At 39.1% G+C, this 18,677-nt stretch overlaps 1 long non-coding RNA gene across 1 annotated transcript; it reads right to left on the bottom strand.

Annotated features, from left to right (window-relative positions):
• Positions 1-7,466: 7,466 nt before the first annotated feature.
• On the bottom strand, positions 7,467-18,370 carry LOC147602153 (uncharacterized). Its single transcript, XR_015259066.1, has 4 exons — positions 18,246-18,370; positions 10,716-10,793; positions 8,995-9,052; positions 7,467-7,768 (listed from the first exon to the last, which is right to left on the bottom strand). It is a non-coding gene; the product is annotated as an uncharacterized LOC147602153 (long non-coding RNA).
• Positions 18,371-18,677: the final 307 nt, after the last annotated feature.

The raw sequence follows: 18,677 nt of genomic DNA, 5'->3' as shown, positions 1-18,677 counted from the left end.
GCAATGTATCAGTCAGGTTTGCATTATGGTGCCTGCTTCCATGACAGAAAGCTCAGACTGGGAAGTGTCTGTCTTCTAGGTTTTTAATCAGTCTCCTTGTAATCCCAGATGTGCCAGCACAGTTTTTGCAGCCTTCATGATGGACAAAACCGCATGTGTTGAAGGAGGGCTGAGGCTTCTCTTGAGTTTAGCCTTGTCAGAAAAGCTTTTGGGGCTAGGGAGGATACTGATGTTATATTAAGATAAATGGTTTTGTACAAAGATAGCAGTGGTTGCATCTATTCTCAGGAAACTAAGCACTTTCTGGGGTCTGTGACTCCCAGGTTGCAGCTACCCTTCAGAGGGAGAGTGCAGGATGAAGCGCAAGGGGAAAGTTGATCATCTGGACACAGGACAAAAAATAATCTCTCTCTGCATTAACTATGGTGCAGCTTTTAGGCCAGTAATGCAAAAGCCCAGAAGAGGAATAGAATAATGAACACCTAATTAACATGGCCAAAATGAAACTTCAACTCAGTTATCTGTAGATGTTCCCACATCCTTAACATAAAAGCTGTTTGAAAACAGGACATCCATTCACACATACATATATATCCAAGAAAGATGTCACCTATCCTGAATTTTATTTGTATTTATATCCGCTGTACATATTTTGCTGGAGTTACAATAGATTCATTCTTCTGGCTGCTCAAACTATACTGACTTTACTTTGCATTGGCAAAGCACAGGCTAAAAAACAAGCCTAGGAGAAAGCATCAAATTCTATTCCTTAAGTTTTGTCATGATATCATTTAAAATAACCTTTGTGAGTTTTTAAATTTAATTTAATTTGTATGTTTGTATATATATTTATTTGCAAATGCTTACAGAAAAACAGGGAGCAGAAGTATATTTGTCCTTTTATCATCTACAAAGAGAGTTTAGATCGTGAGATCATCTGTCAACATCTATCCCATAAATGTTTAAATATGGACAGATGAGAGTGGCATTGATTATCTGGTTCCTTTATTCTGTAGGTTGGAAACTAGATGAATAGTGGTTTACCAGAAGCATGAACCCAGGCAGTAAGCTGACAGTTGCATCCAGTCAATGGAGAGCTGGAAAACTGTCTTTGTGCTTAGTCAGCAGGTAGCGGGGACATTAGGCAATGGTTTTGCTGGATGCAGTATCCTTCCCTTTCTATCCTGAACAGTTGCATTGTCATCCTTGTATAAACTGTGCAAATTTTTTGTGTGCTTTCAGTTCTCTGAATTTTTAAAACTGTTGTATAAATGGCAATTAATAAAAAAATAAAGGAGCACAAAAACAGGACGGCATCATCCACATATAAACCTAGAAACCAAGATGTGCAAGTAAAAGTATTCAGACTTTGTCTATGAAGGCAACAACTTAAACCGTCTTGCTCATTCTCTGTTTGCCCATCTGGAATAAAATGTTTGAGGACAAAGAAATTGGAAATTTCATCTGTAGAGACATTTTAAGTACAGAACCTCTAATAATCCAGAAAATAATCCAGTTTTCCCTTTATAAAAATATGCTTTCACATATGCTCCACCTTCTTGAGCTCCATCTATATAATAGTTTTTACCACATCAGAAAATAATTTTTAAATGCTTATTAAAAAAAGAGTAGTTTTAACTAATACATTTGTTCTGGCCGCCACAGAAAGAGCAATTTTTCTGTTAGTACTTCCCCTGCATTCCCCCCTCCACCCCCAAAACCCGCAGTGAGATCATTGTATGTTTAAGTGTGGTGTAGCCTATAAAGCACAGACACAGAACAAGCAAAGGCAAAGAAAAAAGGGAGCAAGGAACTGTTTGAAGAGAGGGAGATCATAAAATCATTGGCTCTGCAGCTTAAAGATGTAGCAACAGGTTTTGCTGTAGCAACCCAAAGCTCCAGGGAGACGTGGAGTACCTGAAGGTATGTGTGGACCGATGGTGATTACTAGTCACTTTTATGTTCCTGAAAAGGACATAGCACAGGAGCACTACCACAAAGCTGATGTGGTTGGAAAAGGTATCATGATTTTGTATAAATATGCTAAATAAGTATTTATTAAATAACTACTTATGGTATTCATTATATTTATTATTATTAAAGTATTTTCAGTCCTAAGTGCTTACAAAAATCACAGGCTTTTCTAGAAGGAAAGATTATATTAGTAACTTTGAGATTATTTAAAAAATAGGAGAGAGAGTTTTGGGATCTTCTTTACTGTCTTTTTCAGATGCTAGATTTCACATACCCAACTTTCTTCTGTCATCAACAATAGTTAAGTGATGAAAGCTGCAATTCTGCTTTCAGAAAAGGTTTCTTTCACAGGAGATGCAGAAAATCATGAAGTGTAAGACCATCAGGATCAACGACACTGAGTATTTTTGGTTGCTTTTTTCAAGTGTTCTTTTTAGGGTTTTCATTTTTTTATTGTTTTTTATTTTAGCCAGCTGTAATGTCTCTCCTCTAAAATGTTCCCCAAATGCATGTCATTGTTTCTGCCTTTCTATATTCTTAACCAGACAACTGATCTGGCTCTCATTGGGTTTTGCCAAGCAGGGGGAAGTGCCTCTGACTACCAGTCTCTCTAGAAGCCAGTTTGCACTAGGTAACTTCTAAATTCAGGGGACAGTTGACTTGAAGAGAGTTATGTGGGAATTGTATGATTACATACAAATAATATGAGGGGAAGAAAGCCCACAAATCTGCTTCTCTGCAGTCATAATTTTGTTGAAAGTCAACCAAGGGCACAATTCTGAATTGCCATCTGTCTTCGTTACTGCCTCTGCACCAGAAGCAGATAAAGTACTGCCTGCTGCAGAGAATATACAGTGAAAGGTTTAATTCTACTAATACTACTACTAATAATAAATAATTTATGCTACTGTCATGCAAACCAAAAGAGGCTAAAACCAGAGCAGCATGTGGCAATCATGCTACTTGAAGTTTGGCTTGTTCATGCAGTCACAAAGGCTAAAAACCAGAGGCTGAGCTGTGTCATGGCCCACATGTCAGTGGACCACCCCAGCCACCAAATCTACTGCAGAGCATCTTCACCTACTGCTGCTTTTAGCTGTTAACATATCCCCAGAAGGGTGCAATAGGTGAGATAATTTTACCTGCTCAGAATAAACAATATTTTGGTGTGCATGAAGTTACACACTCATTGGCAGAAGCTTGCAATAAGTCTTGGGTAATGAACTAAATGATAATTGCTATGTATAAAGGATTTTTTTTTTTAAATAAAACCTGCATTTCAAAAAGTAAATGTAATACTAGGTGCTTAAAGTTAAGCATCCTTTAAGAAGGAAGTAATCATGGCTTCAGTTTTCCTGCTCGTAAAATGGGGGTAATGTTACATAGCCATTTTCTAAATTACTACAGGATGTTTAGATGGGAGTCTCTACATTAGGGCATGATAGTGCTATTTTCAATCTCTCTCCGCACAATATTAAGTGCAATGCTTCCAAAAACACACCCTGTCTACACTGCCGCATAGTCAAGTCTGATTTTAAAAAAAAATAAAGGAGAGTGAGTGATCAAGCACACATTACAGCTGTGCCACTGGGTCAGTAAGTGAGAAGTTAAAATAAGAAGTTCATTCAATAAAATATTGATTCTGGAAACAGATTACAGGAAATCATACCGTACCACTAACTTAATTTATGAGTATTTATATTGCAGGAATTATACCAATATATCAAACACAATGCCTTCAACCTTAGTTCAAAAGAGAATTTTATCTCTAAGCTTTAACAACAGGGCTGAAAATAATTCAGATTATATGGGCAGCATTTTAGCAGCCCATTTTCATCTTCTTTAAAAGCAACACTCTAATGCATGATGGTTAAGGATCAAGTTGGGATTATGTGGAGAATGTTAAACATATACCAAATAATACATCTGTTTTGAATAAAAGATGTTGCATAGAGTTCCAGTTTATTTTTTTCAACTCTTTGCTGTACGTGTTGTAGCTGCTAAGTGAAACCACGCATCAGATAAATACATCACTTCAGCAACAGATTGCTAATCAATTGTCTGACATGTTCTGAAATATTGGGGTTAAAAATACTTAGAGGCAAAGGCTTTTCTAGTCTGAAAAAAAATGTTTCATATGTTCTTGTGGTTTGTTGTTCCAGCTCTGATCTTCTAGGAGTCCTACCATTGTCTCTAGGCTGGTGCTTGATCATTTCCTCCATGGTGGGAAAGCAGCAGATCTTATCCCATGTCCTCTGCCCGTTTACACAAGCTAGTTTGACTCCAGTCATATTTGCTGACCTGTCAGTCTCTCACCAGCAAACAGGTTGCTCCCAATAAGAGAACCACTAATATACTCTGTTTGATTGCTGTATCTTACGACTTGAGTATTGTTTTGAAGCAACCAACTTTTCAGAAAATTCACAGAGAAATTCTGATAGTCAGATTATTATTTATTTTTAAATCTTCAATTGGAATAGGAAACTGAAGACTTTCCGTAACATACAATTTTTCAAAATTACTGTGCTTGACTCACTAATAATTTCATTTCAATAATGTCAAAACATTACACTGTAACATATTGATGTTAAATACCTACATTATCAAATCTGTATGATAACAATATCAATAACTAGCATGACTAGTTCCTAATATTCAAACAAAAATACTTTCAATACTTTAATGCTTCCATTGAAACAAACATTTAGCACTGTCCCTGGCCTTGACAGAGGGCAACCAAAGAAGCCCCCATGTAGCAGCAGAGGGCTGCTCGCCATGGGAGACCATCTCCTCCTCTGCTCTCTTTCCTCCATCAGCTGACCTTTGTGACCTGCTACCTGCCTCCCTCGGCACATCCATGAGGAAGTGCAGACCTTCATCTGAGGAACAAATTTGACAAATATGCATCACAGCCCAGTGCATGCTTCTTTTGCAGGAAGAGAGGCCCTCTCTATAACATCTGAGAAGGCTGCCACTGGGCCAGTGGCCAAGACCTTCCCGAGGACAGGGTGGGCTACTGATAGAGCTCTGACACCACTCACACCGTCTCACACCCTCAGTGAGATCCTAGCAGCAATGGTCTGTGGGCTGGTGGTGCTGCGTTTGGTGGGACTGAGTGGATCCCATGCTGCTTGCCCAGCACACTGCATGAGCAGCAACTACGTCTCCCACAATCTTCTCTCTCAGATGACTCCTGTGCAAGAGTAGCCCAGTGCAGACCCTGAAGAGCTCCTCTGTCTCATGAGCCTCCCTGGCCACTTCCCACCCAGCACCATTGTAAGCCCTCGTGATGCCTGTCCAGTGTACCTCCACTCTGTGCCCCCAAGACAGTTGTACAAGCTCATACGCTTCTCACTCCCTTTCCCAGCAAACAGATCACAAAGTAGCTGCCCCTCTCTCTATCGCAAGAGGCTACCCCTCTTACCATCACATGACTGGTGAGGAGTCCCGGTTGGCCAGCTTGTACTCCAGGCTACAAGCAACTTGGTTCACTAGGGACATAAGTTGGAGATTTCTTCATGGAGCAGTAAAGATGGGCATACTCATGGGGTTACCAGACCTACATCACTTCCCAGTATGAGGGAAAATGGATATGTGTGAACACTGCATGTGCTAGGCTGCAGCCACTCTTTTGTTTCCTCCAGAACCTCTTATTGAATTTCTGGCAGCATTCCTCCTCTTTTCTTATTCTTGACACCTGTTTGCAGCCTCACCTCCTTGTCTTCACAGGAGCTCTCTGTTAGCCTCCTCATGGGGCAGAGGAGGAGAGCATTTAGTTTGTTTCCTAATGAGGAAAAAAAACCAGTAGAAACAGCTGCCCTAGAAAGGCATAGAGTCTAAAGTCCCTGATACTTACCCTGAGTACTCATCCAGCCTCTAACTGACTCCACTCAGGAATTAGAGATATTTTCTATGTATTGAGTATTTTAAACTCTATTTGCTGCCCTCTGCTTCTCATATTGCAGGAAAGCGTGAACAATCAATCCCTCTTCAGCTTCTTCACTCCACGCACTCCTATTGTGTTCAGTGACCTCTTTTCCATGCTGAAGTGCTTCGAACCATTGATTTTGGTCAAAGAGCATCGCAGCCACGTTTCTCTGTCTGCCACTACTGCAACCCATCCAAGCCTTCTCACATTCATCTCAGGAAGAAAGAGTAACCAAACAAGTCAACATACACTAAAGGGTCCTGGAGCTGCCGGCTCACAGGAACTCAATCGTTCCTACATCAACAGGTATCAGAGACAGAAAGCTTAGTAAAAACAGAATCATCACCTGTCACCCAGACTGATCCTGGGCTGACCTTCAAATTTTTCCTGACTGGTGTAATTCTCTGTGGTTTTATGATAACCTAAGGCAGATGCATGTGATGACAGAAGGAATACTTTGAACCTGATATACTGCTGGGTTATGGTTTTGTGCAGGCCTTTTGCTGTGACTGTGAAGCAGGCAGGGAGAGTTCTTACTCACTGTAGTATCTGCTAAGCACCAGGGCTGTTTACAGTCCCACTGGGATCCAGCTGAAGACCCAGCTCCTTTCTACTATGTGGTGCAATCCTCCTAGGACATAAAAAAGCTGCCAGTGCAAGGGCATAAATGCTCAGTGTTTCTGAGGAAAAAAAAAACAACCCTAGTCACATCAGCAGATGTTTCTGCAGCCAGTGAAAAATAGCACACACAAGAAATGTAACTTCCAGGGGAAAAATTGTTGGCTTATGGAGCGGGAAGTTTTCAAAAGGAGCTCTTGCTCTTGCAGTCTGAAGGGCACCTACTACCAGCCCTGCCAATGGCTTTTGCTGTGTTCTCAGCATGCTGTTCTCAATATCTTTATCTCCTCTTTGTTCTCATGCAAAGTACATCTCAACTACTGACCTAAGTAAGCTTCAGACTAGGATCTGTCTACAGTCACTGTCACTGTGACTGTTAAATCAGTGCAGCCACGACAGATTTCTGTTTTATTCAGACCCTGACTAACGTCATCGTGTGAGCAAAACTTTCTAAGGTAGGCCTGGTCCTAAAAGGAGCATCTCCAACACCGATCTAAAAAGCTCAGTTACCTCTGCATGTATCAATAAGCTTGCTTACTACAAAAAAAAAGAATTTATGTCCTCCAAAAAAAGGAGGTGGGAAGACTGATGATGCTGATGGGTCACAGGAAGAGGCAGAACTGCTTCACTGCTTTTTCTATAGTAGCAGCCTTTGATTGATGCGCTGACAAGGTAACTGGTGAAGCTTCTTACTGCCGGTACATGGAAGATGTGGAATCATGCTGCACATTAGATAAGAATCAGCTTCAGCTTTGAAAAGCAGAGAAAAAATACCCACTTTTTTCAGAACATGTAGGACCACTGCCATGCAAAGCCATTTTTAAAAATGTGTTTAGTTAATTTGTTTAATTGCTGGGCTTACAGATGTCCTACTTTCAATTCTAGTACAGGGATGGGAAAGTTATACAAAATTAATATGCATTTAGAAATGAATCAACACATTGAATATTAATGCCAGATTATCTGTTTACTTGTTGATATTTAGTATCTTTTTGCTATAGGACCACATGCACCTTGCCAGGAAAAGAGAAAAAAAAAAACCTCTTTGTATGAAGCTCCTTGGAAAGATGACATAACTGGAGATATTACACTGTTTAATAAACAGCTCTGAGTAGGAAACAAAGTGACATGAAATAGTTTTTCTTCATGTGCCTCTTGGTAGAAGTGACAGCTTGTTCTTCTCATAGCTGCAGGTGGGTTACTTCAGTATTTCATTCTGAAAATCCACAGTATATCCAGCATACCTCACTACAGAGAGTCAGGTAGAAAGATTAGTCAACAAAAAAGACAAAAAGAATAAGCAAGTAATGTGTCATTCCCATGTTCATGTCAGGCTCATACTACTTCACCCACCTCTGTTTTGCACTGCTGTCACCAAGTGCATCTTCCACTATCCTCAAACACCTTACAGATATTTCTTTCTGATTCACTTAATTTAAAAACAAAGCAATCTCCACTGAGAGAAATGCTGTAGCTTGTGTGACAGATACCTTGAACGAGGACCAGTCAGACATCTTAAGTCATGTGCCAAATAAGTAAATAGTGCCAATACAATATTAATACTGGTCATTTTATAAATTAGGAAAATGAAAAAGATCTTGAAACATTAAATGAGACTCTTAATATTAAGACAGTGTATTACATGTCTTTGATTACTAAATATGCGCATTAACCTAATGATTGTTATTTTAAGTGAAAAATCATTAAATGTACAGGATATATAGAGTATAGTTTAAAAAGTCACATCCCTGTAAAAGCCTATATTTTGCATTTCCTGACTTAAAAAAAAACAGTTGAAAACTCAATACCTTCATAAAATCTGCAATACGGTTCTTTCATAATAACTCAGTGTTATGTAAAGTTAAAACTTGCTGCCAAGCATTAAGGTTGACAAGTTAATGCTGACTTGCAGATAACCATTATCATATTAGAGATTTTTTTTTTTCTGGATAATAACTTATTCACTGAAAATGCAGTTTTCACAAATCAAAGCAATCTTTAATGTCAAATCTGGCAAGCGCATCTGAACATTTTTTTTCAGTGATGAAAATCCTTTGGCTCTGTTAATTCAGTAGATGAAGGGCGTTCAAGAGCATGACCCCAAAGGGCAAAGGTTAAGGCATTTGCCTCTGAGTTGGGATATCTGTTTTGCAGTTTCTGTTCCAAATTCACTAAAGAGATTTGACCACTTTGTCTTTTAGTTCTCCAGGTATCTACTCATGGGCTACTAGTAAAAGGAGATGGGAAAGGAGGAATAACGAAAATTACCATCTGCTCCTATTTACCCACATATCTCTCTCTCTCTTTACTTTCATTAAAAGTGGCCAGAAAAACTTTGTATAAGAAAGACAGCTATGTTAATATGCCATTACTAAAATGTTTGGGTTTGGCTCTACCTGAACCAATGTTTAAAACCTCAGCATGGCTGCTGAAACCAAAACATCATTTATTCACCTGGTTTTGTAAATCAGTACCTTTAGTAATGCATTTTCCAGGTCTCTCTTCCATTAGAAAAACCTCTCTTGCAGAACTCTGCCACATCCAGAGAAACAGAAAGTGATAAAACACAGCCAAGATGCAAAAATCCCATTGTATGCACATGCAGGGACGGGAAGCAGCAACAATATTAACGATCAATAACTAAGAGAATTAATGGAATCTAGCTTTTACCATGAAGCACAGGCTGCAGGCACTGTAGCCAACGTATTCATTGCATAGAAAAGCAGATTTTTATCTGTTAGGATGCTTCATTTCTGTATGTAATACCAAAAAAAAAAACCAAACCAACAATACAGTCAGCATCTGAACTGCCTGAGCTGGGTACACGGTGATCGATGGGATTCTGACCACCCGCCATTGCTGACATCAGCCTCTCTGAGCGCTCCTTCCTCGGCTGCATTTAGAATTAATCCCAGATGATCCAGATTAGGGGGAGCTGAAACTCAGATTAGATACTACTCCCATTTAAATTATAAACCCAAGAAAATTATCTTAGTATATTTTAGAGGCTTCTAAAACAGGCCAAGTCCATTTAACCGACTAAAGAAAAGTAAAGGAATCACAAGTAACAAAGAAGGGACCAAGCTTGGAATCTGTTTTTCTGGCGTTTGTGGACACCTTAGTCATTTCACTATTTTCTTTTGTTTTACAAATTTTCTGGTTTAGACCTTTTAAGAAAAAGCTGTCTTTAGGATGTAAAGAAAAAAAAATCTTCTCAAGAATCAGTAATATTCTCCAGGGGTTGTTTTAGGCAATTCTAATTTTACAGTTTCCTCTTCACATTGGATAAGGGTCTTGGATAGTGTCAGAGATTTGGTATGTGCACAAGATCTTGGCCCTGGAACAGTAAGTTGTCATAGCTACTTTGGATGGTTTCTAAACATGACCAAATCCTCCCCAGGATGCTTCCCAAGTTTAAAGGGCTCTTCTGCAAAAGCTAGTTCCCCGTATTTCAAAGCAATTATCACTGTTTTTCCTGTATGTGTCTGTGTAGCTGATGTAAAGAAAAGCAGTCACTAAATCAATGACAAGGCAAGTTTAAAAAGAAATAACTAAATAACTAAATAAAAGAAGTCTGAGATTGCTTAAGAGCAGGGTTCCTCATATTTAAACATCACATTTTCATGATCTGCAGGGGACTTCTCTTTAAAAAACAAGAGTTTGCAAGGCTTTGTGTGTAACAGTTTTTCAGGTAGGGAGTTTGTCGTTCTTTTAAAAATATACTTTTTAAAAAAAATTGTAAAATAGGAAAAGCGTGGGAGAGAGAGACTACAAACCAACTAAGAGAAAGCTCATCTTTTGAAAATAGGAGGAAATGGTCCAATTCTTTGATGTAGACTGTAAAATAAATCCTGGGTTGGTCACAGCAGTATAAAACAGGAATAAATTCATCAACACCAGAGGAGCTGAGCTGGAAATATACCAAAACAGCTGAGAGCAAAGCTAGGCCTTTTAAGTTTACATTATGTTCAGCTCTCCTGTAACTTAAGTAGAATCATAAATCAGCAGCTCATCGTCTCTGGAAGTATACAGAAAACTAAGTCATTTTCTTCTGGGCTGAAAGATGGAAGAATGGTTTAATTACCTCTAGCTTCAAAGTAATAATCTTGATTTAAATATATGGTTATACTTTAGAATATAATATTATAAACCCTCTGACGCAGGAGAAAGCAACATTTTCCAAATTGCATTTTACCCTGTATCTTCAGGTGAGTCTCCATTCTTCTCCATTTTCCATACAAGAGGTGAGAACAGAATAAATTGTGAACTTGAACTGTAAAAAGAAGAACAGGTATTGCTGATTTCAAAGGTAACTACAGTGTAGATTCATAGCAGAGAAGAAACAAAGGGAAATCTAGTAAGTGGAAGTTGGTTTGGAACAAACTCTTCTTCAAGAACTATTGCCATAAAATACTACTATTGAAATAAAAAAAAAAAAAAAAAAACCAACCCCCCAAAAAAACCAACCAGACACACAAAAAAGAAGAGAAAGTCAACCAAAAACCAGCTTAGTAGGTCAGGTCTGCTTTGAGTAGGAGGTTGGACCAGATGACCTCCAAGTCCCTTCCAACCTAAATCTTTCCATGAGTCTAAACAAACTGAAATTTTTCTTGTGAAAAAATATGTTCAAGAGATTAAAAGATATTTAGAAATTTATCTTGATCGGATAGGTAGTTACTACTATAGCAAAACTTACAAATAGTCACTTATAAATAGCAAAAATATTACTTCCTCAATAATACAAAAAATAATGACTGTATGGTTTGATCATTCAAGTAAAGTCTGGTCAGAGAAAAATATAATGTATGACTCTTTTAACATTTTCCCTAAGCTTTCCCACGGATGAAACACAACTTTTTGGTTGTGTATATCACTGCTTCTCTCTCAATTGTAGTCCTCTTGCTGCGTTCCAAAAGACCCAAGGAAGCACTGTTGTTGAAAACAAAATTTTATGAATGTTATACAGTAAAGGCCTCTTGGAAAATGTTACAGTGTATAACTTCTAGGAAATTTAGTCTTAATGTGGGATATGCATCACTCATGAACAGGGCACTTAATTTTTATTGCCTTGTTGGTTAAGTTAATTATGTTATAACTGCTAGCAATTTTTCATCAAAACAGGAGGCTGTTTTACCGTGGTTTTTTCCTTTTGCTCCACTGGAAAGTATCACAAATGTGGACAGGGAAGCATTGTTAAATGGTGGTATTTGTGCTCATAAATTCGACCTAAAATAAAGTTGCTGTAAAACAACAATAAAATGCAATATAATGCTGACATTAAGGTAAAGGAGTGGAAATTGCCACAGTGAAGTAATGAAAAGAGGGATATCTTAGCAGCTTTAGCTTCAGATGTATATTAGGTGAAAAACAAGTAATATGTAAAGGTTTTTGTACTGATTTGCCTGTTGCGCTTGTGTTGCTTGACAGCGCTTCAGGGCTCCAGTTGCAGATACGAATGTGGTTAGGTGAGGTACGAAATAAAAGCAACAACAAAAGAGTCACGGAGACTCTGCTGATGCCAGTGCATGTGTACAGGCCCAGTCTTGCATTGCTTCCCTACCCGAAAACCACATTGAGATTCCTACTTCCATCCTGCTCAATCCAATGTCTACAGAGAGAATCTCTTTTTCTTTCAAGGAAAATATTAAGAGTCAAAATAGACTACCTCACACTAATTTGAACAATAAATACAATATTTCTTCCTAATGCAGTTGGAGCATGCCCAAAAAGTTCTGTTGGTAAAAACCTGGTCTTTTTTGTGCTTGCATTTATGTGCAGTTCTATAATCCTATGAGCTACTTTGGTATTCATCATACCCATCTCTGCCATTGACTTAAAGAGGTTTGAGCTTCTGCTGATAGTTACCCTTGAACAGCTAGGACCACTTTTGACCCATAACACGTGAACCAGTGATCTATACAGTACGTCTACGGTCCTAAGAGCTATCTGGTTAAGATATTCTTCAAGATCAGGCCCAAAGCACAAGGACAGGTTACTCAACTGCTATTAAATGTACAAGAACCATTAAAGAAGTATTATCTGTTTCCTCTGCTTTCATCATGGCTTTGCAGGTACTATTTCTTTTTTCCTCTGTAAAAGGCCAGAGTTTAAACCCTCTGACAGAAAAATCTCTTTCCTTCATACGGTTTTATAGCTTGAAATTTTTTGGTTTTAGTTTCCCTTGTAGTACACCTTTAAACATTTCTAGGACATACAGTTCTTACAAGGAACAGATGATATTTCCTGAGGCAATGAAAGCGCAGAGACAATGAAAGTCTCCTCCCTCACCAAGATGTATACTGCCCTCTCTCTCTTTTCTTCTTTGGGTTTTTGGGGGAGGGTTTTTGGATATTTTTCCCCCCTTTCTCTGCCTTTGCTAATCATCATCTACTTGGAAATACAGATTTTGAAAGAGTGGCCTGTCTTCCTTCAGATGAGGGCAGCTTATCACCAATATTTGTAATCCTGGGCCACTACACGAGATGCTGTGAAGACACCAACGATACAGGTAGTTCCTCTCCTGAAGAGCTTACAATTGAGTGTCTGCAACAGACCAAAACTGGACACAACACGTGCACACACACAAAAATAAAAAAAAAAAAAAAAAGAAAGAAAGAAAAGAGACACCTGTAGTGGTATTTGGCAAGAGATCAAGTGAATTGTCACTTGGACAGTACTCCTCTGTTAAAAGACTTGAACGACCACATGGACGCTGTTCAGTTGTGCTTACCCAGCCAAACTAATCCCAGGGGAAAACAAACAAACAAACAACTAATTCATGGAAATTGTGTTTCCCTCAAAGTGTCCCTGGGTGAGCAGACAGGGTGCTGGACAGGAGAGCACAACAACTTGGGAGCAGAGAGATTCCGTTTTGAACCCTGAAGCCCCTGTATATAGAATCATAGAAATGTTAGGGTTGGAAGGGACATCTAAAGGCCATCTAGTCCAACCCCCCTGCAAGGAGCAGGGACATCTCAACCAGATCAGGTTGCTCAGAGCTCGGTCCAGCCTGGCCTTGAATGTTTCCAGGGATGGGGCATCAAAGAAACCTCCTTGACCTTCCCAGAATATGGTATTTTGAGGGCTTTTTGTGCCAGTGTTCTTTCACTTAAACCTTTTTAAAGCCACCGCCAAGGAGGGAAGACGATTCAAAGAGGAGAACTTGGTGTCCTCTGATGTCCCACAGGTGGAAGACTTAGCATGGCTGGAGAAGGTTGCTTTCCACTTCCACGTCCCTCCTCCCTCTTCTTACCCCTGCCTTGCCGCGTAGTGCTGCTATACTCCTGAAATAGCTGGATCTGAGACGAACTGTGACCAAACTCTATGCTACACTCCGGTAAAGCTAAGCTAAAAGGCCTGATGAGGAAATGCTGCTGGGAAACATCTGTGCTTTGTTTTATGCAACAGAAGAGTTAAAATTATTTTCATAAATACCATAATGTATAAAAGCTGTGAACACCCAACTGTAGTGTCAGACTTTCAAATTATATAAATCTATTTGTCTCTCATATTAGTAAACGTTATTTGAACAGAAATAGCACATTGTAACAGCCTAACAAGAAGCAGTCTTTCTGATGACATTTGAAACTTCTTTGCTCCACTGTATGGAAATATTTAAGACTTAAAAGATTTATATTACAACATAGCATTTAATATGGCTCAGTCCTGTTCCCAGTAAAGTCAAAGAGGATTTTTACCGTCAGCCTCAGTGGAAAAGGCATAAGGGCCAAGAGGCATTTTAATATTATTTTTTCTTTCCTATTTTGTTCTAGGAGTCAATAAGTTTCCCCAAAGCGCCTTCAAAAAAAAAAAAACCAAACAAATAAACAAAAAAAAAACCCAACAACTTCCGAGCTAGTTATCAAGCATCAGTCACTGTCATGGCCAGACATTAACGTCCATGAAGTGTTACCTCTGCACAGGTAACAGTGAGTGGGCTCTGAATAGCAGAGTCCCACTACGCACAGCACATTGGGCACAGAGAAACACAGTGTATTTCTGAGGTTATTATTGGAAAGCTTCCCTTGCCTTTTAGAATCCTTTCTCACAATATCCAACACACTGCTTTATTTGCTCTGAGACAAAAATTCTCACCTTACACACACACTTCAGAAATAAAACTCAGCATGAACAAATCATGTAATCAAATCAGATCCTTTGAAGGGATTTGAGTTTGAGTAAACTCAGCAGCTTTTGATCCATTTTTTTGATTGACAGATGCCAAATTAAATGAAATAAATGAAGAAATAGTCCCATAATTTTTTTTAATCCATGTTTTAATTTAAATATTGCAAGGACAAACATAATTTCTCTTCAACAGAGTTTTTCCAGCAGCCTCCAGAATTAAAATGTTATTCTTTGTTGGTTTTTATGGTTTATGCTGGGTTTTTAAAATAATTTTTTAAATCATGCATTTTGCATTTCTATTGAGCCTTAAGTGATATATGAAGAGCAAAAGAATATTTAGCTTATTGAAAAAAGTTTACAGGAATCTTGGGAATGACACATCCTAATATTTAGTTTATTCTTTCTTCTGCTGCTTTTTTTTTTTATTTGAGGGCGTTGTTTTGCCTCTCCTCTCTTTTAGATATTCCTCTGCTACAGTGTCCTAAGTATTAATGCAATAGCAGAAGGTTTTCTCTAAAGTATCCTCCACTGTATTTCTTAGTGGTGTAGTTTCCAAAAAGCTTGTTTGACATCCCTTAAAATATCAACTGCCTCAGGACACCAGTCCTCGCAAAGTGAACAATTGTAACTGCCTATCTGCCCCTCTTTTTAACTGCATCCACTAGATTTATCTGACCACAGACATTTATCTCGAACAACTGGTTTTCACATCTAAAAGCTGAAATAAATTTTTAAAAAATCCACAAGAACTAAAAATAATTACATTTCTCAGTAAGCTGTATAGTTTCATATATTTAAAGACAACTAAAGAAAAACTAAACTTGCGATGAAGCCACTGAGCTGAGACAAAAGTGATTTTTATTTTAGTTGCTGGTTTGATCAAAGATTTTTGTAGAAACTTACACATTGGCTAGTATTAGATGAATCTTCTTCTAAATATCAGATGGGAATAATAATAATAATAACAACAAAAATATTCCTTTTTGTTCTGATCATTTATTTTTAATTATAAGCTCTGTTGGAAACTACCTACTGTGCATATGTCCAGAGCCCACATTGATGGATTCTTGATCTAGTTTGGTATTGCTAAATGTAGCACAATTATATTGGTCATGAAAAAAAACATGTTTATGTGCTTCCTAGCAGTTATGTAAAAAAAAAAAAGTCCAAGCATTTTTTAATGTGGTAGTATGCATCGTATTAGAATGGGAGTTACTCGGTATCAACATTCAGGCCTGTGTCTTATTTTCTCTTTAATATCTAAGTAATGAGTAGTTTCTGAAAGACTTGCCATCGTAGTTTTCAGCTGAGCACATTTCCATGAGTAAGAGGAAGGTGTACAGGATAAGCAGCTAAATTGCTTCCTAAATATTCAAGCGAGAATGCATTATTGAGGGGTCAGCTGCTCATCAGAATCTGGAGTATGATATTTGGAAACAGACTGCTATAATAAATAATTAAAGTAATAATAAAGATTTGCCCACCTGCTTTTTGTTATAAATTCTATTCAGTACTTTTAAAATATATCTACATATATACACACATACATACCATGTATGAGTAAAAGAAGTTACACTGAAAAAAACCCTTCCAGATTGCCTTCCTGACTTTTTTTTTTTTCAGCGAATAATCAACCTACACTGCCAGGAAAACTGTGTCTCGGTGGGTGAGCAACAACACTTATACATGTGGTTAAGCACCAGAAATGCTCATGGTGAAGTTTAGGGTTTATAATCCCCTGTTACTGGTGAAGTCTTCTATCATTTCCCGAAGTATTTGCTGTTTGGGCCGAGGTTACTTATTCTCGCACTACTCTTCGAACTGTGGCAAACTCCTCTAGTGTGATCCTTCCCTCCCAGCGGTGTAAAAGCAGGGAGGTACTCAGCACAGGACACACTGCAACCGTGAAGGTTCTGCATAGGCCGGCCTCTGTGTTTGAAAAGTAAAGAGGTAAGAACAGCAGCAGACGCAGCCGTGAAGGCACAGAAACACATCAGGCACAAATACGATGTACTTGCAACGTGCCCCTGTGATGATTGCCATGGGAAACCTGACTCCAAATTTCCTTATGCCTCAGTTTAAAAAAAAAAAATTTTGACCGTGTGGCATTAATATGCACCCTTTGGGCACAAAGCTAAACACTACAGGTGTCAAAGCGAAATGATTTCCAGTGTTTTGCTCGCTTCTTTTCCGCTGGTGTCGTGCTTCGGCGTTGTTCTGTTTGAGGAGCCCTGAGTGACCCTTTAAGCTTAAACACAGCCAGACAAACTTTTATCCCAGACAATTATGAGGGAAAACACGGTAATGTCACGCAAACGTGATCCAGTGACTTAATTAGAACCAAGTTAGCAGAGACGGAGAGAAGCCGTAAATCTCCTGAGACTTCTAAGGGCGGGGGGGTGCTGAAGCCCTTGCAGTGCTGGGAAAGGGCAATACAAGGGCGGCAAAAAAAAAAAAAAAAAAGGGGGGGGGGGGGGAGAAAATAACATAAAAAGCCGTGCATTTTAGAGGGGAAAAAAAGTTAGAATAATGCTGTACATTTTTAAAGGAAAAGGTTAAAAAAGGCACTAGGGAGAGAGCCCAAAGAGTTAATTTCCAGCAGCTCCGGAAAGCAGCAGCCCGCAGCCTGGAAAGGCTCCCGGCGCCCTCTGGTGCGAGGCGGCAGCAGCAGTGGAAATTTCCTCTGGAAACCAGCTTTGTCTCAAAGTTCAAGGCAGATTAAAATGACCCTTAAACGTGCCGACGGGACGAGGGGTGATTTCCCCCGAGCGACGAAGCGGGACAAGGAGAGCGGCTTAGTTTGGGGGTGATGGGGAAGGGAAGGGGAAAGGTTGCTTTATTTTTATTATTGTTGTTATTATTATTATTATTATTATTATTATTATTATTATTATTATTTTGTCTTGATTTTTTTCTTTTCCTTATTTCTGCTCCGGAGTCTCAAGTTGAGCCGGCTGCGATATGAAGAAAGGAGCCTTGAAAACCGGGCGGTGAATGAAAACATCGCAGGCTGCTCGCAATAATGGTTGCAGCGTGACAAACATCTTAAAAAAAACAAAAAAACCAAAAAAAAAACAGAACAACAAACCAAACCATGCTCCTGTTTCCCTCCGGTCTGCAGTTTCCAAGGGAAGGCTAGCCTAAACGAGCATGGAGGAGAAATGTCTTCTTCCTACATGACTTTAATACTAAGCGGGAAGAGTCTCTAAAAAAAAATTAAAAAAAAAAATGGCAGTCTTGATTTCAAGCAGTTTTTCCTTAAATCTGAACATACTGCACTCGACATCCTTGTTTTAATTGCTAGGACACCGAGGAGTCCTTTCTGCTGTCAGGCTGCGAATCCAGATTTTTTTTTTTACGTCCTTATAATAAATAACAACAAGTAATGTGTAGCCACTTTTGATAAACAAAACGCACAAACACACACACACATAAACGAAAAGGGGCTGACAGCTCAAAACGGGAGAGCAAACAGCAGAGTTATTGCTTTAGGTACCTGCTGGGGAAATACGCTCTGGGTTTAACCCCTAAAAAAAAAAAGGGGAGGAGAGGAATTGGGGTGGGGGGAGGGGAATGCAGCTTCCCAGCTCATCTTTACCAGCTGTTTCGCCTTCATTCCTGACACCTCCCAAACTCCAAACTGGCCCGTCTTCCAGCAAGTGCATCCTCCATCACTCCAGGAGACCTGGCAAAAAGCAGGTACCACTTTTTAGCGGGGGCGTGGACCTGCAGCCAGGCCACCCCTACCCGCGAAGATGCGTGGGCGATGGTCCACGCCAACACCTGTTTACAGCGATGATGTTAACAGGGTTTTTTTTTAGCTCGTCTTTGCCCGCATCTTTTCTTCTCGGCATCCTTTCGACGGGGGCAGCAGGCGCTGGGGTTTCTCCCTCTCAGCTAAGGATAAATTTACCTTAAAAAAAAAATCCTTAAGGAGTCTTTTACAAAAAAAAAAAAAAAAAAGGGGGGGGGGGATTTGGGGTTTGTTTGTTTGTTTGTTTGTTTAAAAGGAGGGGGTTTAAATAAGTGC

The sequence above is a fragment of the Chlamydotis macqueenii genome, chromosome 1, assembly GCF_036417535.1.
Source record: "Chlamydotis macqueenii isolate bChlMac1 chromosome 1, bChlMac1.mat, whole genome shotgun sequence".
In the NCBI taxonomy this organism is placed as follows: domain Eukaryota; kingdom Metazoa; phylum Chordata; class Aves; order Otidiformes; family Otididae; genus Chlamydotis; species Chlamydotis macqueenii.
The sequence above is the reverse complement of the archived record's forward strand: the minus strand, read 5'-3'. Positions and strand labels throughout refer to the sequence as shown.